We start from the raw sequence: 23,055 nt of genomic DNA, 5'->3' as shown, positions 1-23,055 counted from the left end.
CAGTATTTACCATGTTTTAAATACTATAGTAAGTGCTGGGGATACAGAGATGAAAAAAATGACAATCCCTACCCTCAGCAGGCATACAATCTTAACGATGTCAAGGCATGTATACCCTAAAAGATAATGAATAATAGTGGGGAATAGAATTCTATAATGATAGAATGTTAGATGCTGGAAAGGGACTTGGATATTATTTAGTCCAGCACATAGAATTTGCTGATAAGAAACTGAGATTCTTAACAATTAATACAGTTGGGGCAGCTAAGTGGTGCAGTGGATAGAGCACTGGCCCTGGAGTTAGGAGCACCTGAGTTCAATTCTGGCCTTAGATACTTGTTAGCTGTGTGTCTCTGGGCCAGTCACTTAACCCCAATTGCCTCCCAAAACAAAACAAAAAAAGAAATTAATACGGTTAATGGTAGAACTTGATGTTAGTAGTAGAATGTAAGCTTTCCAAGGACAGAGACAATTTTGTTTTTGTCTTGGGGTTCCAAGAACCTAGTATAAGGCCTGGTATAGAGTAGGTACTTGATAAATGCGTATTCAATGGAATTGAATGTAGGCTTTATTTCCTGGCTCCACATAGTTAAGTACTTAATGAGCGCTATGAGGATTCAGAATAAGGAGGCACAATGGGGGTGAGGAATGATCAGAGAATACTTTACAAAGGAAATGGACTTCAACTGGGCCTCGGGAAATTAGATAAATGGGGCAGATGTTATAAACAGAAGACATGCCAATGAGCAAAGGGATGAGCAGGGAAATGTGGGCAGGATGGCATATTCAGGGGCAGTAAGGAGAATAATCTTGTAGGGTAGGTAAAGTTAGAAAAGTAGGTTGGATCAGATTGTGGAGGGCCTTGAATATCATCAAACTAAGGGGATTGAAATTTTTTCCCTGTGGATAATGGGGTTCTTTTAAGGTTTGTGAGCATGGAAAAATCATGATGAAATTGTTTTAGGGAAATTAATCTTAAAACTGTGCAAAACGCATTAGAGGGAATATCAATTACATGGTAGAATCATAGAATGCAGGTGAAAGACACTAGAAAATAATCTGGTCCCCTTATCCTTATTTTATTATAAGGAACCCTAGAGAAGGAGAAGTTAACTTCTTGTTAACTTGTTAAGTGACTTGCTCAAGGTCACTCAGCTAGTGAGTAACAGAGTGGGGTCTAGAACAGTGGTGGGGAACCTGGGTTTCTAGATCTCTAGTCCTGTGTTTTCCCCACTATATTTCCCTGCCTTACCAGCTGCTAATGCAATAATACAGGTGTGGGGTGAAACGTGTGAGCACCCTGCTCATTCACTTTCTCCATTTACAAACTATTGCATTGTTAGATACTGGAGGAAACATTGTCGATAAGTAGATCTCGAGTGCCAAAAAACCTTTTTTGTTCTCCATTCATTCTGGTTTGGATTTTGTTGTACAGAGCTGACTCTGGGCTCTTAAAGACGGTGCTAGTGAACTCTAAGATTTGGTAGCTTCTACCATGCTGGGAAAGTTTGAGTATGGGCCCAGTAATGAACTTCATAAGTATTGTCCAAAGGCCCATCTAGTTCAATTTGGAGATATTTATCACCAAGATCACCAGGCTGGCTGCCAAGGGATGGATATGCTTTTTGGTCTTAGAAACTTTTGAAGAGCTTCTGGGTAGTATCCATAAGGATGAAGCTATAAATCCTAGAAGTACTGAAAAAAATATAAGATAGCCATTAAGGGACATAAGCTTTTAATTTTCTATTTAAGTTGGTTCTCTCTTTATCATGCTTAAAATATAAGTAGTTTCTAGTAAAGGAGGAAACAATAACAGGAACAATAATAATATGGGGAATTTTCTTGCCAATCGTGTCTTCTTGTTATTGAAAGTGAGGGGAACTCACTGCCTTGGGATCCATTAAGGTGCAGAAAAAAATGATACTACTCTAATCCGTAAGAGTACCTATAGGCTGTAATTTGTAGATGCCTATAAGTAGGATATTAAATATTAATGCAAATCAGACCTATGATTGAGTTCTGGGAATTCAGAATTCTTCAAACTAAACAGTGAAATTACATTGTGCAGAGCTAAGTGAAGGAACTACAAGGCTTCCCATTTCTCTTTTTCCACTCCATTTTGTAGACTCTATCTTGCTTTCCGGTTACTCCATCTCTCAGCTCTGGGCATTTTCTCTGGTTGTCCATCATGCCTGGAATACTCTTCCTCCTCATCTCTCCCTTCTGGTTTCCATCAAGTTCTGACTAAAATACTGTTTTCTACAGGAAACCTTTCCTAACCCCTCTTAATTCTCATACCTTCCTTTTAAAATTATTTCCTATTTGTCCTGTACATAGATCATTTCTACATATTTGCTTATTGTCTCCCCATTAGACATTTGAAGGCAGTCTTTTGCCTCTCTTTTTATCCCCAGTGCTTAACACGGTGCTTGGCACATAGTAGGAGCTTAATAAATGTTTATTGATGACTGGGGTGCATGCTGAGCATATTTGTATCACCTCTTGCATTAATTAGAAGTGACAGCTAATACTGACCTAAGCTTGCTCTCTCTGTGTTGAATTTTTGACTTACATCTTCCTCTGGTTGGTGGATTGAGAAGGTATCAGTAATTACTGATCTATACACCTACTTCCTCATCTCTTCAAAATCTATATAAGAATGATCAACATGAACTTTCAGGGTGTCCTTTACGTAAATATCAGAAGGGAACAAGCTGGATTTTATAAATGGTGTTCTTTGTACTGTGTGCCATATCTATATAGTCACACAAGATAAGTATTATATCTTATAATACACACACTTTCACACACTTACAATGTACAGAGTACAAGACTCCACTGTGTTTATTGTTTGTTGATTACTAAAAAGTATTTAATCTTATAGAACACAGTTGAACCTTAAAGATAGTCCTCTAATGAGACATTTCATGGCAGCTAGGTGTCGCAGTGGATAGAGTACTGGGCTGGGAATCAGGAAGACTCATTTCATGAATTCAAATCCGGCCTCAGACACTTACTAGCTTTGTGACCCTGGGCAAGTCATTTAACCTTGTTTGCCTCAGCTCCTTATCTGTAAAATGAGCTGGAGAAGGAAATAGCAAACCACTACAGTATCTTTGCCAAGAAAGCCCCCAACAGGGTCGTGGGGTTTTGGAAACGACTGAACAACAACAACAGCAACAACGAGATATTTTATACTCAACATTATTAAAGAGTCTTTTATAAATAAAACCAAAGTATCTGTTTCCAAACATTTGATTATTAATACTGAACAAAATACAAAACATACAGAAGGGAAGAAGGTGTTTGTTAGTGTGGAAGACGTTCTGGATGGAACCCAAATGAAAGAAGAATTTCTGGTAGATAGTGAAGTCCTTCAAATGTTCTTGTTCTTGGGTGAACTTGTACTGACTGTCTAAAGCGCGAGGACATTTCGGAACTTCCTGAATAAGATTCATGACCTACGTAAGATTCAGCCTAGCCATCCACAGAGGAAAAATTACTTTGTTGAGAGATGCCTGTCATCCTGATTGATATGTAGGTCACTGGATATTCCATTGAGTTGGTTCATTTCTACTCATATCTTGGACAGATTGGATGAGTGTGAGTTGGGCCTCATTAAGAAAAGAGTGACTTGGATAGGCGTTCGAAATTTTGCATCACTTTCAATGTCCTCCAAGTTTCTTCCCGATTCCTCATCTTTTTATCACCAGTTTTCTTCCGGTGATATTTCATGGCTGCAAATATTAGGCTAGCACAATTCCCACAGAATAATAATTGAAGATCACCCAGAGGGCATCCAAAGGACACATGGGATATCTGAGGAGGCTGCCCGATTTTACCAATAATAACTTGTGTTCAAAGAGTGGCACAAAATTTATTATTCAGGAGATGTATGTCCAGAAAAGGAGGTGGGCTGGTCAATAGCAAGAGTGAGGAGTAACACAGGCACGCCTTGAGTACTGTGCTGCTATCCATGTAATGTTACAAAGAAAAAAAATAGAAACCCTAAGGGGAAGACTTTTAGTATGTCAGGTAGAAGAACTCTCGTGGAGAACTTCCAGACAGACGTAGACAAGAAGAATATAGGATGAAACATCAAGCCTAAATTTGTTTCTTTGTAATCTCTACCCATTGATCCCAGTACTGGTAACTGGAGCCAAGAAGCATCCCTCTGCCATGTGACCTCGTGGTTTGCTCCATGTACTGTGGGGAAAGAGGGGATTATTGAGCAATAGTTGAGCTGTTCTATCCATCCACGTTTATGTAACCCTAGATCCATTAAAGTATTAAAATAGAATTATTGTCGTTATTTTCACATCCCTGTCAGGAGAAACAATGATTTATTGACCCAGTCAGACAGAACTTTATACAAACATTCTGTACAAGTCCTGTTTTTGGTCTCTGCCATGTAACAGCTACCCTCTATAAATAAGATAACTTCTGTGAGCTGCTGGTGCTGTAGGTAAGAGGAGGTTTACTGGGCAGTAGCTGAGCTGACTGGATAGAGACATAGACCACATATTCATCAAATTTCCGTATTTTGCAAAGATAATAGGAATAACTCACATGTCGGGCAATGGTGTCGAAATCAAAAAAAGATCTCAACAGGATAAAATGATGGGGTAAACCTAATGAAATAAAATTTAATAGCATAAATCTAAGTTCCTATACTATAAAATCAAAGACACAAGTATAAAGCGGGGAAAGTAAGGCTAGATGCCCAATTGCTCAACAAGATATTCTAAAGAAATAGTTTATTATAGCAAAAATCAAAACAAAAACCAATCTGAGTGTACCACTTGCCTGTTACAAAGCCTTCAAAGTTACCCCATTACTGAAAGGATAATGTTTACTATTTAATTAGTCATTAAGATCTCCCAGATGTGAAGATCTTTCCAATCCTCTCGAGATTTTCCTACTCTACCCCATAGCTCCAGTGAGACTGGTCTATTCAACGTCCTATAAACAGCACATACATTCCTGCCTCTGCACCTTGTTCATCTTGGCCCTCCCTCCCCTCTCGTGTTTCTCCCTAGCCCAAGCCTGCCCATCCACCTAGCATCTGGCTCAAGTTCATCCTCCTCGGTGAAGCTCTATCCAAACACTTCTGCCTACTTCCATTTCTGGGCTCACACTCCTTCTTGTGTGTGCCATGCATTTCACATTTAATTCCATACTTCTAGAGGAAAGGGTGAAGAGTAAGAAGGGGAGAATCAAGACTAAGGACATACAAACAAAATGCCTTTAGAGTACCCACAAAAGCCAACTGTACAGAGAGAAGGCTGTCTTGCTTCCACTGTGCCCTCGAAGGTCATGTTTTCATCTGGACGTCATGATGTCTCATAGCAATGTTTCATGCAATTAATTTTCCACGTGTTTATGTCATATTATGAGAGCTATGTGCTGTAAGGGAATTGGCACTGGATATAGAGAGGACTTGGGTTTGAATAATGGCTTTGCCACTCACTACATGTATCAGTCATGGTTCTAGGTTGCTCCGTTGCAACGTCTCTTGTATATGCCTCCTTCTCTCCTCTGATACTGCCCTCTTCACCTCATGCCTGAACTATTGCAATAGGTGCTGGTGGTTCTGCTGCCTCAAATCTCTCTCCACTCTAATCCGTCCTCCATTCCACTGCCAAAGACATTTTCCTAAAGCACAAGTCTGACTATGTCACACCCCCCAACATACTTAATAAATTCCAGTAGCCACTGGATCCTGTTGCCTCCAGGTTCAAACACAAAATCCTCTGCTTTGCATTCAAAGCTCTTCATAACCTAGCCCCTTCCTACCTTTCAGGTTTTCTGACGCCTTCATCCCTGACACATACTCTTCAATTCAGTGACATTGGCCTCCTGGCTGTTCCATGAACAAAACACAACATCTCTCTGCTCCAGGGATCCTCTCTGGCTGTCTTCCATGCCTACAATGCTCTCCCTTCTCATCTGCACCTAGGGGCTTCCTCAAGTCCTAACCAAAATCCCATGTTCTACAGGAAAGCTTCCTCAACCCCTCTCAATTCGAGCGCCTTCTCTCTCTTGTTTCCTATTTTCCCTATATATAGCTTGTCTGTATGTCTTTGCATGTTGTTCCCTCCATTAGATTGTAAGCAACTTGAATAGAGGGACTGTCTTTTGCCTCTTCTTATGTCCCCAACACTTAGCATAGTGCCTGGCACATAGTAGATGTTGCTTAATAAATGTTTATTGATTGACTGAATGGATTATTCAGAGCTTGAGGACTGATATAAAAACTCCTTTAATAAAAGCATATCCAAAAACCTCAAGGTAAAAAATCAATCTCCCAGGTGATAAAAAGTCTACAGGAAAGGAAAAACAGATAGTTGTTCATTCTTCATTCTCGAAGAGGACCAGTGACATCAGGATGGTGATATCTTGACTTGCAAGTAAATTGGATTTAAGTGAGGCAGAGCTGTGCAAAGTCATCAGCCTCACTCTCTCCTCCAGTCATTAGAGTCCAGTGGCAAGATGGAGGTCAAGATGACTAGTCAAACAAACAAAGAGAAACAGATAAGAGTTATTAGCAAGGATAATAAAAAAGTCAGCAAGGAAATTTTATAGGGTCTCAAGACTACCCTACCAAAACCAGAGTACCATCTCTATATTTTCTGTCAAAGGGCCCACAGTTAGGTTCTGAGATCAAAGCCAACTCAAATCACCCCACATCTGCTCCACAGTGCCGTGGCTCACAATAGTCCCAATTGGTACCATAAGAGTACAGGTACCAGCTCACAGCTGCCTACTTTGATCAGTGTCCTGGCCTACAAACCCTCTATCTCCTGACTATGGGCAGCTGTAACATAGGCAGTTATAATCACAAATCTTAGCTTCATAACACAATAGCTCCCCGTCTCTTTCATTCCCACAGCAAAGGCAAAAGAGCTCTATCACAATGGCAACAGTGGGCCAGCAAGCCACTCAGGGTCTCTGGGTCCTAAGAAATGAGGGGACATGACTGGATGAGCATCTTCTGACTTTAAATCTATGGTCTTATTATTTCATCAATTAAGATTCCCAAGTATATGATGAGGGAAATATGGCTAGATGACAATTCATCTGAAAACAGAGCTGGTGGTTTAGTGGACAGTATGGTCAATATGAACCAACAGTGGGATATGTTAGCCAGGGTAATTAAGGCAGGTTCAGGCTCTATCATGAGCTGTGTTAACATGTGTAAAAATGTCATGATGATTCTGTTACATGGGACCTTTTCAAACCAAATCTGGAACATTGGGCTCAGTTCTGGGAACCACATTTTAGGAAGGACATTGCTAAGCAAGAATGTCCATAGAAGGGAGCCACCAGGATAGTGAAAGCCCTTTAGAAAAAGGCCATATTGGAAGAAATGCGGATGATTAGCCTAAAGAAGAAGAGATGTAGTGGGGATATCATGCCAATCTGCAAATATTTGAAGGACTATCACACTTAAGAGAAATTAATCTAGTTCCTGTTGAGTCATTTTCCAGTCTGACTGTTCATTTGGGGTTTTCTTGGCAAAGATCTTAGAATGGTTTGCCATTTCCTTCTACAGCTCTTTCTGACTCCAGGTCTGGGACTCTATCCACTTCACCACCGAGCTGCCTAGTTAAGTTCTGCTTGGCCCCAAAGCACACTACGTCTACTGGGAAAGGGTGGCAGAGGAATGGGAATGAACATTTATTAAGCACCTGCCATGTGCTAAGGACTTAGTAAATATGATCACAAATTAATATTATCAAATATTATTTGGAAAGAGGAAGAAGGAAGAAAATAAGCATTTATTAAGTTCCTACTATTTGCCACGTATATCGTGCTAAGTGCTTAAAAATATTGTCCCACAATAACTCTGGAAGATAGGTGTTATAATGATCCTCATTTGGCATCTGAAGAAATTGAGGTAAACAAGGGTTAAGTGACTTACCCAGGGTCACACAGCTACTAAATATCTGGGGCCAGATCTGAACTCAAGTTTTCTTGACTTCAGGCAAAGTGCTCTATCCACTGTACCACCTAGCTGCCTCAATATCGGCAAACACAGGCTTGTTGTCAGGAAAATTTTGGGCAGCTAGGTGACAAAGTGGATAAAGCACTGGGCTTAGAATCAGGAAGACTCATCTTTCTGAGTTCAAATCTGGCCTCAGACACTACTAGCGGTATGACTCTGGGCAAGTCACTTAACCCTATTTGCCTCAGTTTCCTCATCTGTAAAATGAACAGGAGAAGGAAATGGCAAACCACTCCAGTATCTTTGCCAAGACAACCCCAAATGGGGTCATGAAGTCAAGCACAATTGAAATGACTGAACAACAACAATAACAAAGAGGAAAAACTTCCTAACAATTAGAGCTACCCAAAAGTAGAATGAGCTGCCCTGGGAAGCAGGGAGTTATCCCTCATTGTTAATCCTTAAGCAAAGACCAGGTGACCACTTGTTGGATATATTGTATGGAGAGTTCATTCAGGTATAGGTTTGTAAGGGACAAGGTATCATGCTCCCACAATTTAAGATAACCTTTGACATCTTACAACATCAGCAAAGAATTTGGTAATAACAAGTTACATTGTTCTAACAAGCTTGCAAAACCTTGAAAGGGCAAGCCAATGAGAAAGGCCCTAATCTTTTAACAGACCCCAAAGTTCTAGAGGGCAGAGCTGGTTTTAACCTGCCCTAAGCAGGACAAAGGGCATGGGATTTTGGACGACGAGTGATGGGAGGGAATGTCGAGGGGACATAGGATGGGAGATTGTGTAAGATTGTAACCTGGAAAGGAATGGACCAATCTGGGCCTGGAAGGAAGGAGTTGTGGCGTTCTAACAGTATAAAACTTTTTCTGGCTTCTGTAATGGGCGCAATCTCTTCTGAGAGGTGTGCCCAGGTCTCTCGCAAGGACTGTAAATAAACTATCCTTCACTCACTCCAAGCTTAGTTTCCTTTTTAACTTGAAAGCTTTATTTCTCTAAGGCCTTATTTCTAACAGGTTGAACAGAATGGCCACTGCCATCCTTTTCAGCTCAGAAATTCTGTGATTTTTTTGTGACTCCATGTTCTCAGAAGACAGAAAATAAGTGTTAGATTGGGTATATCCCTCAGAGAACCTAGACCGTTATTACAAGGTACACAATAAATCTGGTCTGCTGTTAGTCTATTTAGTACTTCCTTTTAGCTCTTAGAGGAAAACTTTTTCATATTAGGAGAAGAGAGTGTGAAGTGTCTCCTTCTTATTTCTTTTATTATCTCCTAGAGTTTCTCCTAGGCCTGAGGATAGTGAAGCTAGCTTCATTTCCTAATTGATCTCCTCACCTGAAAAGTACTTAACACAGTCATGAAGGCAAGGCAAGATGAGGCAACAAGTATTGATTAGGAAGCATTTACTATTTGCCAGGCACTGTGCTAAGCACTGGGGATACAAATACATGTACAGCAAAAAGAAGGAAAAGTTCCCTGCCCTCAAGTAGCTTCCATTCTAATGGGAGAAGATAACACAGAAAGGAGAGAAGGTGACTCCAAATGTGGATTAGTATAGTAGAGGGATATTCCAGGATGAGAAATTCCCAGCTGATGAGGCAGGTACCAGAAAGTAGAAGGCAATTGAGTCATAACGGCAAAGGCCAGAGGATCAGAAACATAACTGGAAGGGCATCTCTCTTAATATAAACCTTAATCCATCTTTTCTGTGCCCGTATGCATTTACGTGTTCCATAGTCTTGTCGTTTGCACAAGATAAGGTCTGTACCATTCACTGGCTGGCTGGATTTAGCCCAGAAATAGCCTCAACTCTGTCTCATTCTCTTGCCTTCAGTCAATCTCCGGCCTAGCATGTATAGTACAGTAATTAGGCATTTCCACAATGGAGCATAATGTATATTTCATTGCATATTCAATTTTGTGTTCTTTTGATTACAATTCAGGGACTTAGGGCGGAGGGGGTGGGAGGCAGTGTTGCTTTTAAGATGATTGAAACACAGCTGCTGGGTGGATACTCCCTAAAAATGTAAACCAGTGGATTGGTGCTGACCCTAGAACAACTCTCCAGTTGGCACACTGGCAGGGGAATTGTTCCTTTTTCCCCCTGCAGAAGTGAATCTGCTTTTGTTAACAGTTTTTTTTTTTTAAAGTAGGTTAAGTTTTCACGGGTTATGTATAAAACTCAGAAGTGGGTTTTAGTTTCACTAGATGAACAATGGTAAACACATGTGACATTCAGAGAAAAGGCATATTAAAAAATTATGCCTATTGTTGGAACATTATGGTTCCCTTCCTTTGGGACAGTATCATTAGAGTGTTTGCAGTCTTTTCAGAGAAACGAGAGGGAAAGGAGGAAAAAATAGAACTCGTGCGGCTCTAGATCAGAAAGATGAGAAATGGGAATGGTTAGCAGTCTTCCCATGTTCTGTTGATCCATGATCCTATAAGATATTTTATACATAGCATTTCACTCAAAGAACTTTTACCTAAAGTCTATGGGTCTTAGAAGACTGGAGTCTTTGCCAAACGTCTTAGGAGGCAGAGCTAGTTATGGCTATAGTTTCAAGGCCCTTAGAAAGGCTCCATGAGAAAATAAATCAATTCATTCCTTACTAGTGGACATCTGAATTCCCATAGGTTATGTTCCTTTAGCTTAAGGGTCTAATTCCTCTAAAAATGCAAAAATCTTGGTGGGGCAGGGGACCCTTTAAGCAATTGTCAATCGATTACACTTCAGTGTGAATTATCTAATAGTGTGAATTATCTAACTTTTGTTCTATGATACGGTGGATAGCATACTGGGCCTGAAGTCAGGAAGACTCATCTTCCTGGGTTCAAATCTTGCCTCAGATACTTATAAGCTGTGTGACTCTGAGCAAGTCACTTAATCCTGTTTGCCTCAGTTTCCTCATCTGTAAAATGAACTGAGAAGGGTCAGTTAGGTGGCACAGTGGATAGAGCACTGGCGCTGGATTCAGGAGGACCTGAGTTCAAATCTGCCCTCAGACACATAACACTTACTAGCTGTGTGACCCTGGGCAAGTCATTTAACCCACATTGCACAACAACAACAACAAAAATATACACATATAAAATGAACTGAAGAAGGAAATGGCAAACCACTCCAGTATCTTTGCCAAGAAAATCCCAAATGGGGTCGCAGAGAGTCTGACGCAACTGAACAACAACAACAACAACAACAACAATGGAGGGAAATAGTAAGGGAAGATAACATGAGGATCCTAGGACCCAGGGAAGGGTCATGGAATTAGTGTTAGATCTTAGAGGCCATCTAATCTAACTTTCTCATTTTATAGATAAGGAAGCAGAATTGGAGAGATTAAGTGTCTTGCCCAGGAAAACACAGCTAACAAGTGGCAAAAGCAGGATTTGAACCCAGATCTTCAGTCAATCAGTCAAAAAATATTTATTAAGCACTTACTATGTGTCAGGCACTATGCTAAGTTTTACTTATGGAAAGAAAGGCAAAAGACAGTCCCTGCCTTCAAGAAACTCCGAGTCTGACGGAGGAGATGACATATTAATAACTAGAACAAATAAGCTAAATACAGTCTAATTTGGAAACGATCAACAGAAAAAGGGCACTAGAATTAAGGCGGACCAGGAAAGGCTTTCTGTAGAAGGTGAAATTTTATCTGGGGTTTGAAGGAAGCTGGGAAATCCAGGAGGGAGAATTTAGGAAGGAAAACACTGGGGGGTGGTGATGGGGGACCGTTAAGTGAAAATGACTGGAGTTTGGAGATGGAGCTTGATCAAGGAACAGCAAAATAGGGTAGTGTCCCTGGATCAAAGAGTATGTGGGGGATGGGAGTAGGGGGTGTGACTTGTAAGGAGGCTGAAAAGTATGGGAGTCAGGTTATAAAGGGCTTTGAATGTCAAACAGACGGTTAGATACTTGATCCTGGAAGTGATAGGGAGCGACTGGGGTTTATTGACAATGTGTGTGTGTTGAGGGAGAGGGGGCGTGGTGGGTTGTCTGGTGGGGTTAAATATGAGCTTTAACAAGATCACTGTGGTAGCTTAGTCGAAGATGGACTAGAGTGGGAAGACACTTGTGGCAGGCAGACCCACCAGACTTCAGGTCCAGCACTCAAGTCACTACACTAGCCAATCTGATATCGTGTCCCCAGAGGCATAAACAACAAACCCATCATTCTGCTGACGCTCGACCTGGCCGGCAAAGCCACATTTTCAGATCCCTTTTTTGCATTCTCTCTGTCAAGCAGATCTGTCCAAGAGTAGAACAGGATGTCCTTGGGAAGTGAAATGGGCTTCCCTCCCTCCAGATCTCCAAGAAGCAGGGTGATGTCTTATCAAGAGGGTCAGATAAGGGTTTATTTTTAGGTATGGGTTGGACTAGATGTTGTCTGAGGTTCTCCAACTTTGAGGTCCCGTGACTTCCCTGTGTCCCACCCCTACCCTCAAACAATCTTGGGAGAGCTGTAGTTGATAGATGATGGCAGAGGAAGTAAGAGGTTAGAAACTCTTGTGTCAGCATTTGTGTAACTTGCAATGGAATTCTGCATTCTAGAGCTATTTTCAGGGAGATTTCTCTGGAACTGAAACTAGAAATGTGTTTCAGGGAGTGTTTCTATGTGGTCTTTTTGAAGTTAGAAGATGAGGTCTGGCTCCTGACTCCGGACTTAAAAAGAACACAAGTTAATTTTAGGAATTATTAGAATTTTTTTCTTTCACCTATTCTATCAGCAAACAGAACTATATATATAGAAAAAGAGTGCCTTCCTTTGATGCACTGGAAAGAAATACCTCTCTTCTTTCAAGACTTAGCTCAAGCCCTGTCTTCACCAAGTCTTTAGTGATCCCTTCAGTGGTTAGCGCTCTCCTCAAACTACCTTGTTTTTGGCCATATAGTATTTATTCTTTTAATTTTTATTCAGTACATATTTATGTATGTTTCTGTATCTCCTGTAAGAATGTAAGCCATTTGCAAGTAGGGATGATTGCTGACTTGTTGACTGACTGAAAATCTCACCTCTTTCTTCTCGTCAAAATATTTTCAACATACAACTTTACAAACATTTTAAGTGCAGAGTAATCACTAAAATATCCACTTGTGTTTACAAGACGATAGAACAGCTAGTTCATTTAGTGTAAAAGTCCACTAAACTGGTATAGACCTTGTATAGAACAAACAAGTTAAACACTACTTAATTTAATGTTTTGTTTTTCGATCACTTGTCTTCACACAGATGTGACCTAAATAAGCTGCAAATGTGTTTATATACATGGTTAAACTAGATGCAAAGAAAAAATGGATGCTAAAAGTCACAGAGGAAAGTTATGCCAGCTCAGGAGGAGACAGGTGGGTCCTAGTCAGAGATAACAATGATTTATATAGCACCTACTATATACCAGGCACTGGGCATTTTCTAAGTTTACCTCATGCGTTCCTCATAACAACTATGGAAGATAGGTGCTATTATTATCCTCATTTTACACTTGAGGAAATGGAGGCAAACAGAGGTCAAGTGACTTGCCCAGGATCACACAGTTTCATAAGTGTCTGAGGTTAGATTTGACTCGGGTCTTCTTGACTCTAGGCCCAGTGCTCTATCCACTGAGCCCTTGAGCAGCCTCCATATAACCATAAATTCACCCAGGTCAGGAAGAGAAATGGACTGGAAGACTGCATTTCTCAGCTGCAGCTGATTCCAGCACTTGCTTTTGGACATAGCCATAGTTTGATTTGATTGCTCAATAAAAAATATATAATAGCTTTTCTTTAAAGGCGTGATCTAAAAGAAATGGTATTACATAACAGAGTAGATAAATCGGGAAACACCTTAAAGGGATCACTAGGAAATCATTGTGTATGTTAAAAACCTTCAGTTGAATGTCCAAAATGCTCCTTTGATTTGCTCCAATTCAATTCAACAAGCATTTATCAAGTGACTATGGGCCTTACTATGGGGCAGCTAGGTGGTGCAATGGATAGAGTGCTGGGCTCAGGAATCAGGAGGATATACCTTTCTGAGTTCAAATCTGGCCTCAGACACTTACTAGCCATGTGACTCTGGACAAGTCACTTAACTCTGTTTGCCCTCATCTATAAAATGAGCTGGAGAAGGAAATGGTAAACCATTCCAGTAACTTTCCCAAGAAAGCCCCAAATGGGGTCACAAAGAGTCAGACATGACTGAAAAATGACTCAACAACAACAGATAGGCCTTACTATGGTGCAATGACAAAAATGAAACAATTCCTACCCTCAAGGAACTTACTTCCTACTATGAGTAAACAATATTTACACAGAGAACTAAATACCAAGTAAAGACAAAATAATTTTGGGGAATAAGAGAAGGTATTAACTGGGTGTAGAAGGCAGTACCACACACTTACTGTATTGTATCAGAATCCCCTCAACTTAAACTTTTATCCCCAAATTAACACTATCACATGCTTTCCATAACTGTCTGAAGTTCAGCACAACCAAGATCTCTGTAAAACAAAATTTATTTCTGAGCCCAAATCGGTGATTGACAGTGCGATAAAAGACCATGTGCTTTCCTCAGAGGGAGCAGATTGATTCTGACCTGCATTTAACATTAGTTTTTTATTGCTCATTGGGAAGTTTAGAATGATTTAAAGGTTACTGTTAAAGCAACATGGTATTTTTAGTCTGTTCTCGGAAGAACATGTCAGAATTGCAATGTGAGGGTGGAAGAGCAGAATTGTATCAGTTTATTTTGCAGTCTGATCTGTAGGTTTTCATCATCCCTATTGAACTTCCACCGTGGAAAATCTTTCCACTGAGGCATGTTGGTAACTTGTCTGTATATTATACTCTGTATCTATTTAGATATGCATACATTATCATATAAATGCCATATATATATATACTTATATGTATATTTATACTATGAAATTCATAGTTGCCTGGCATGGGGCACTGAGGGCGGCTAGTTGGCGCAGTAGATAGAGCGCTGGGGCCTAAAGTCAGGAAGATTCATCTTCCTAAGTTCAAATCCAGTCTCAGTTACTTCATAGCTTTGTGACCCTGGGCAAGTCACTTAACTCTACCTCAGTTTCCTCATCTGCGAAATGGATTGGAGAAGGAAATGACCAAGCATTTCCAGTATCTTTGGCAAGAAAACCCCAAATGGGGACACAAAGAGTCATTACATGACTGAAATGACTAAATGACAAAGAAAAGGGAGCACTGAGAGGTTGTGTGAACTCCCATTGGGGACATAGCTGGCACATGTCAGAAGTGAAAACTGAACTCAGATCTTCCTGCCTCCAAGGGAAGCCTTCCTTTTTTATTTAAAACATTTATTAACTTGCATTAATTAATGATTGTTTAATTAATAACTAATATTAATGATTAATAATTAATTATTAATGCTAATCAAAACCATTTATTAACTGTCTTCTATGTGCCAGACACTCCGCTAAGTACTTTACAAATATTATCTAATTGACCATCCATACAATCCTGGGAGGTGGCTGCTATTATTAATCCCTATTCTACAGGAGGAAACTGAGGCATAATGAGGTAAATTACTTGCCCAGGGTCACAGAGTTAGTAAGCATCTGAGGCCAGATTTGATCTCAAGTCTTCTTAATCCAGGATCTATTCCCTGTACCACCTACTTATCTCAAACAGTTGGATCATACCACATCTTGTTAATTCAGAATACAGCTGGATAATCATGGGATCATAGGATTTAGAGCTAGAAGAGGCTTTAGAGAGTATCTAGTTTAACCATTTATCCCCCAGGGTAAATATTAAATAATTTTTTTCTGACAAATTCAACCAACCTCCTAAAAGTGAACATTTTGTATCTTAAAATCATAAAAGCAAAAGAACATCTCCTCATTAGTATAATGGCTTTTTTCCCATTTCAAGTCAGTGACTCTGAAATTTAATTTCAATTAATTTTAAGCTGCTATCTTAAGTCTACCAGTTTTGTTTATACTGAATATAATTTATATTTCAAAATTTAAGGAGTGTTATGTCTATAAAAAAGTGAGTTCAGGATCAATCATCTGGAGTACAAATTCCAGACCTCATGGTGTTAACAGAAGTCATGGTATCTGAAAATTATTGCCTGAATATCTGGAATTCTTAATAAAAATTACAGGAAGCCTGAGGGTCTTCTGGTCAGCATATGTGGATTTAAAAGGAAAGAAATATTTCATCTCCTAGTAATTTCCAATTACTGAGAGGTAACTCCTTAAAAAGTCCCAGAAGGATTAGTGAATTGGCTTCAGATCTTGCTTTTCTTTTCCCTCATCATCTATGCTTTGTTTAGTTTTTGTTTTTGGAGCCATTGTAGATTGATTAAGGAAATAGTTCCATTTTTTCCCCCCTTTGAGTTCTTTTGTGAAACATCCTTTCTATTTCCTACCTCTTTGGCAGTGAATGGCTTGTACAAACAAAGTCCCATGTTCCAAAGTACCAAGTTCTTTAGACTGATTTTCAGATGACATAAATGTAAGGGCCTTCTTCATCCAGGTTCCCTTTCTCTATACTCTCTAGCTTCTTAATATCTTTCTTAAATTCTGCTCAGAACTGAACCCAAGACTTTAGGTGAGGTCTGATGAGGACAGAATGCCATTACTTCCCTATTTCTTGCCACCCCATGCAATCCAAGATTGCATTTGCTTACTTAGTGACAGGGCAGCTAGGTGGCTCCATACTGCATAGAGTGCCAGGCCTGGAGTCAGGAAGACTCATCATCCTGAGTTCAAATCTAGCCACTGCATAGTTGTGTGATCCTGGGGAAGTCAGTTAACCCTCTTTGCCTCAGTTTTCTCATTTGTAAAATGAACTGGAGAAGGAAATGGAAAACCACTCTAGGATCGTTGCCAAGAAAATCCCAAATGGGATCACAAAGCATTGAACATAACTAAAAATGGCTGACCAACAACAGAATTGGCAGCCACATCATACTCTTGACTTATATTGAACTGATAGTATACTAAAACTTGTAGACCTTTTTCAGAACAACTGCTATCTAGTCTTGAGGACATGTCTGCCCCATCTTGTACTCATGAAGTTGATATTTTTTTTTGTATTTAAGTATAAGACTTTTACATTTATCATTATAGAATTTCATTTAATTCAATTCAGTCCAATGCTCTAGTATATTAAGATCTTTTTGGATCCTGATTTTCTGACCCATTATGTTACTTGTCCCTTCCAGTTTTTGTCATTGTTGATGAGACTAGAAATGCCAGCAGATCTGTCCCATTTCATGTTAATTTGTTATTTTCCCAGTTTCTTCTACAAATGTCCTCAGGATATTACAACATACTGGATCTCATACCAAATTTTCTGATGACTCATTTTCCCCTCAATTGCTTTTCCATGTTTTGTGAGGCAACAGGCTTATAATAATGATACTACTTTGAAACATTTTAAATACAGAGTAATAATTAGTATATTAATCAGATCCTCTGCTATCTTTCTTTCATTCTAAAGAAATATTGGACTAATCTATAATGAGTTCATTCATTTGACAAACATTTGTTAAACAATAGGGGAGAAAGGAACAAGTATTTACTATGTGTCAGGCACTTTATAAATATTTTCATTTGATGCTCACAACAAGTCTTTGAGTTAAATGCAATTGTTATCCCCATTTTACAGATGAAGAAACTGAGGCAGATAGAGGTTAAGTGACTTGCCCAGGGAAACACAAATAGAGTCAGAGACTGAATTTAAACCCAGGTCTTCCTGACTCCAGATGCAATGCTCTATCCCCTGCACCACCTAGCTGCTTTTAGTTGTTGTTTAGTCCATTTTTTCATTTGTATCTAACATTTCATGCCCCATTTGAGGCTTTCTTGGAAAGATACTGAAGTGGTTTACCATTTCCTTCTTCAGTTCATTTTATAAATGAGGAAACTGAGGCAAAGTGAAGTGACTTGCTTAGGGTCACACAGCTAGAAAGTGTCTGAGGCTAGATTTGAATGCAGGTCTTCCTGACTCCGGGTGCAGTGCTTTATTCATTTCATCACCTTGCCGCTACTTTGTGTCAAAACTATGTGCTGGGGATGCAGAGATTAGAACAAAGTAGTCCCTGCCCTCAAGAAGCTTCTATTGCACTGAAAGGGAAAATATGTATGCAAAAAAGTAGAATATATGTTTGTGTGTGTATACACATATGCATAGATACATACATACATGCAAACAAACACTAAGTATAATTACCAGGATGTCAAGATACTAGCAACTAGAGGTGTCAGTATCAGCTTTCTGCAGGAAATGTACCTGAATAGAGTTTCACAGAAAACTAGGGGTTGTTAGAGGCAGAAGGAGGGAGGGAGTATATTCCAGGCTTGGGAGAATCAATCTATCTCACTGAGCTGAAGATGCAATGTCACCTGTGAGGCATAGAAAATAGGCTAATTAGGATGCTCTATAGAACAATGCAATAAGCCTGGAATGGCAGGTTGAAGTCAGATTGTGAAGAGCTTTAAAAACCCAATGGACAAGATTGTATGGTTTTCTTTTTCAAGTTGCAAAAGGGAGCCATTGGGTTTCTTGAGCAGGGGAGTGACACGATCGTGGCTGTGGCTTAGAGCAACATCAAGATAGTGAAGGTGAACCATGGACTGAAGACAGAAGAGACTGAATGCAAAGAGACCACTATGGAGGTGATTGAAATAGTCTAGGAGAGAGGAGAAAAGGGTCTGAACTAAAATAATTGCTGTGTAAATGAAAGAGATGGTGCAGTTATAATATTCTGCAAGTGAGCTTGCATTCTAAATGGGCACAAACCGCTTATTACCTCTGCTCATCAGGATCATGTTTGCTGGATGAGGCCATTTCTTTATCAACATCCTCTTTGTGACAATTCTTTTGCTTTGGCCAAATGTCTTTAAGAAAAAAGAAGTAATCAACATCAACATCCTTTACTTTTGATCATTTAGCATTTTTAAAGCACCAACAACTTGTTTAAAGAAGTTGCATCGAAGTGTTGTTTTCACATCTTTATCTTTCCTTGTAATTTGCTGTTGATTTTTACCCTTGTCCCTCATGGACCAGATATGTGACTTGCCCCAGGCAACTAGTTCTGTAGGGAGATGATATGAAAGTATACAAGGATAATCATTTTTTCCTTATCGGGGAAGATGTAGTGTACTTCTCTCCATGCCTCTGCCTCTCTATCTCTTGGTCTCTCTGTGAGGTTCAATGTTCTCAATGAAGAAATCTATTTGCTTCTTTCTTGAAAAGTATTCATGTTGTACAAGGATGAGACTTCTGATGAGTTTTTGACCAGCAAGGCTCCCTGAGGGAAAAGCAAGATATGGCTCATGCTAGATGGATCAAACCACTGCCTCTGCCTTCCACTTCAACCTCTCCCTCCTCTCAGACTCTGAAGGAGACAGTTCTGAGAAAAACAGCATCATATAAACCACTGGCCCTACTTCCAGCCTGGCCTTCATCAAAGGAATTAACCCTATAGAGCATTCATCCTTTGTCCTTGCCCTTACGAACACCAATTACTAACTGCCATTCCATGGGCAAGTAAGCCCAGGAACCCTGGGAATAGTAGCATTGTCCTGATCCCTCTAGCCCCTGAAGCCATTATCCAAAGGATCAGTTCTTGTGGAGGTACCACCTGACAACTGCTTCTGAGGGTACTGCAGCCCCTAACTCTACAGCTACTGAAGACCCTGAAAAGAAAATTCTTTCTACCAAAGTCCTTGGCGCTGTCAAAGAATTCAGCATCAGAAGCAGATATGTATTCATCAGCATAAATAACATGAAAGGACATTCATTGCCATCTGCTTTGTTGCTGTGACCATGGGGCCTTTCCATCTGACTTGCAAGTGAAATCTCCTATATGTGTCATCTACCCCTGTTGGAATATGAACTCTTTGAAAGCAGGGACTGCCTAGTTTTTATTTTTGTATCCCGATGTGCTTAGCACAGTGCTCTGCACATGGTAAGTGCTAAAAATGCCTTTTAATTCCTTCATTTCTTGATTCCAAGCTATCTCTCCCAATATATGTGTTTTTCTTGCCTTGTCTTATGACACCCTTCACCCTTCCATGTGTAGTTAGGTTAGAGGGCTTTCTGAAGTGCCTCAAAGAACTGCTTTATTTCTTCATCCTCAAACTCAAGCTGGACTGCAATTGTTTCCATGGTAGTTTGTAAGCTCACCCTCAACAGGAGTACTGTTGAGGAAGGAAAGATGAGGAAGGATCTCATGAAAAGATCTTTCTTATATCTTTTGCATGCACAGTGAAAAGAATCCCATCAACCTCTTTGTTCATCTCTGTGGAGGACCTGTGAATCCTTCTCCATTTATCTGCAACTATTTCTGGTGTCATTTAGATAAAGAATGTTAATATTGCTGTTATGGTAGGGGATCCCAGGTGAAGGCAGACAGCTCTGTGGAGCTCAGCTCACAGCTGTGTGTGAGTGTTTATCACTCCAGGCTGTTCAAGAACATCAGGAAAGTATTGATTTGGCATGACAACACCTTCTAGTCATTAGGTGGTGGTGTTTTGTGATAGAGCAAGAAGAGGTTTTTGAAGTAATGAACCATGGATATGTTTGTGACAGAATATGTGTATGTGTGTGTGTGTGTCATTGTGTAAGAGAGAGAGAGAGAGAGAGAGAGAGAGAGAGAAAGAGAGAGAGAAGAAGATGAAGATGACAATGATGATGATGATGAAGAAGGAGGAGGAAGAAGGAAAGGGATAGAGAGAAAGAATATGGCTGGAATATAGAACAGTTGAGCATATGCAGATTAGGAGTTTCAATATGAGAGAGGAAGGGCAAGCAAGTATGGACCTTTTGGAGCTGGTACTTTGTTTAGAGAATGAGTTCTTAACCTTTTTTGAGTGTCATAGAACCCTTTGGCAGCCTTTGGACACCTTCTAAGAACATTATTTTTAAATGCATAAAATACAAAGAAAACTAATTATATTGAAATATAGTTATGACTGCATACATGCATACATACATACATACACACATATATGTTCATGGACCCGAGGTTAAAACCCCTGGTTTAGAAAGAAAGGAGGTGGGCATACAAATGCAGATTCTCAGAGTCACTTCTGTGTGGGATGTGTAGGAGTGGGTTCTAGAGTCCAGCAGGCAGAAACAGGTAACCTTTGCCTGTCTAGCTGGCTGGGGGATGGGTTGGTCTTGGGTTTTGTGCTGATCTTCACAGAGTGCTATCTCTTTCCATGTACTGCTACCTGTCTTCGCCTGGGGTTCTGAACTAGAATGATAGGTATGATTCAGTTCCTTTAGGAGTGCATCAGTTTGTTGGTCATTTGACAAAGAATCCTCATTAAAAGCACTGATGCTTTCTGTTTGTCGATAGTCTGAGGGTAATGTGATTTTTAGTACCCTCTGTCCTCTTTTCTGCCATGTCATCACCAAGGAAGCCCAACAGTACCACACAGGCCTGAAGTTTGTTTAATATTTTATATGTTTCATGGGGCACTGTGAACATAAAGCCACACTTTGTGGACATCCTTATGATGACAAGCCTTCCCATACTTACCCAGACTAGTAGTGATATAGTATTAAATACAAAAGAATAACACAATATTTCTTTAATATCAATTTTCAAATTTAAGGTTAAAACTAAAAAGGGAGAAATAGTAATCCCACTGAGTACTGGAGAGAGTGTGTATGTATTTATGCATATGTATATTCCAGACCTATGATTTTAGTGTATAAGAGTTGCCTTCACTGGAGGAGATCAGCAACTTCTCTGTAATTTATACTCTTGAAGATTGCCCGGGGCACCAAACAGGCTAAATGAAGTGCCCGTGGTCACACAACTAATATTTGTCAGAATATGTTCCAGATCAGAGGACCAGCAAAGATGGATTGATCTATAAATCTTCCATCACTTATGAATACTCAGAAGAAGCTTACTCAGGGAAGAAGCTGTTTCCAGAAGACCCATATGAGAAAGCTTTACAAAAGATGACTTTAGATACAAAAAAAAAAAAAAAACCCAAAGATCGTACTTGACTTTAGAAAGTCAGTCGTTAGATAGTCAGATATAACAATTCAAAATTGGGAATACTGTAGTACTCAAAAAAAAAAAAAGACTCCAATAGGAATCAGCAAATTGGAGTAGGTTCTTATACAACAGAAGTCAATTTTGTTTGATGGGAAGTCTGTATGCATGATTGATTGCCTCAACTGGCCCTGGATTGAATAGTTGGAATCATAGGAGGTAGCTGACTGCCTAGACCACAATCCAACTCTGAAACTGTGGAGTTCCATGAAGAAGGATCTCACAGTAGCAGCTCCCCCCCTCCACTCCAACTCAAGCAAAGACATATAAAGAATTCATTGATCTTTCTTTTCAGAATAATCCTGACGCTTTTGACTGTGGGCTGTGAGGGGGGATATAGTAGCAGCAGCTATACCTTCACCATATGTTTCACCATTTGTTCTCTCCAGCATATCCTCACAACAACATAATTGTGTTAGACTTTGGCTCAGGGCTGGTAATCTTTATTTTCTAAAAATTTCTCAATAACAATCTTAAAACTTCCTAAACAAACCAATAAAAAAGGCAGGATTTGATCCCTGGTCTTCACAACTCAAAGAATGACCTTCATCCGCATTACGTCCAATAGATAGGTGGGTAACAAATATAGATCAATGATAGATGAAAAAGATTGATAAAATAGATAATAAATATAGATGAGAAATATAGGTAGTTGATGGATAGAAAGCTAGGTACGGATGGATGATAGATGGAAGAAAGGAGAAGGAAAGGAAAAAGGAGATCAAAAGAAATAAGGGAAAGTTTATCTCACTGAGGCTTGGTGGGTAGTATTGTATATTAAAAGGATATGCTCAAGTGAGGAAATTCAGAAAGCCGAGTGAAATAGTATAATAAAGTATTTAGGTGAAGTTCAAAGAAGGGAGAAAGACAAATAACTTTGCCATTGGACAGAAAGATGAAATACATGAAGAGGTTGAGAAACAGATCACATACCTGATAGAGAAGTATGATATAGTAGTAATGGGAGACTTAAAAAATTTAGACAACTGCTGGAGCTCCCTCTCTGCCAAGGTTAGCTTATATCTCCTTGTTTTGCCT

General features: G+C 39.7%; 1 pseudogene; it reads left to right on the top strand.

Moving 5' to 3' along the window:
• LOC114027494 overlaps positions 1-22,345 on the top strand; it is a 28,345-nt pseudogene extending 6,000 nt beyond the window's left edge.
• The last annotated feature ends 710 nt before the right edge of the window (positions 22,346-23,055 follow it).

The sequence above is a fragment of the Vombatus ursinus genome, unplaced genomic scaffold, assembly GCF_900497805.2.
Source record: "Vombatus ursinus unplaced genomic scaffold, bare-nosed wombat genome assembly UNPS02014861.1, whole genome shotgun sequence".
Taxonomy (NCBI): domain Eukaryota; kingdom Metazoa; phylum Chordata; class Mammalia; order Diprotodontia; family Vombatidae; genus Vombatus; species Vombatus ursinus.
The sequence above is the reverse complement of the archived record's forward strand: the minus strand, read 5'-3'. Positions and strand labels throughout refer to the sequence as shown.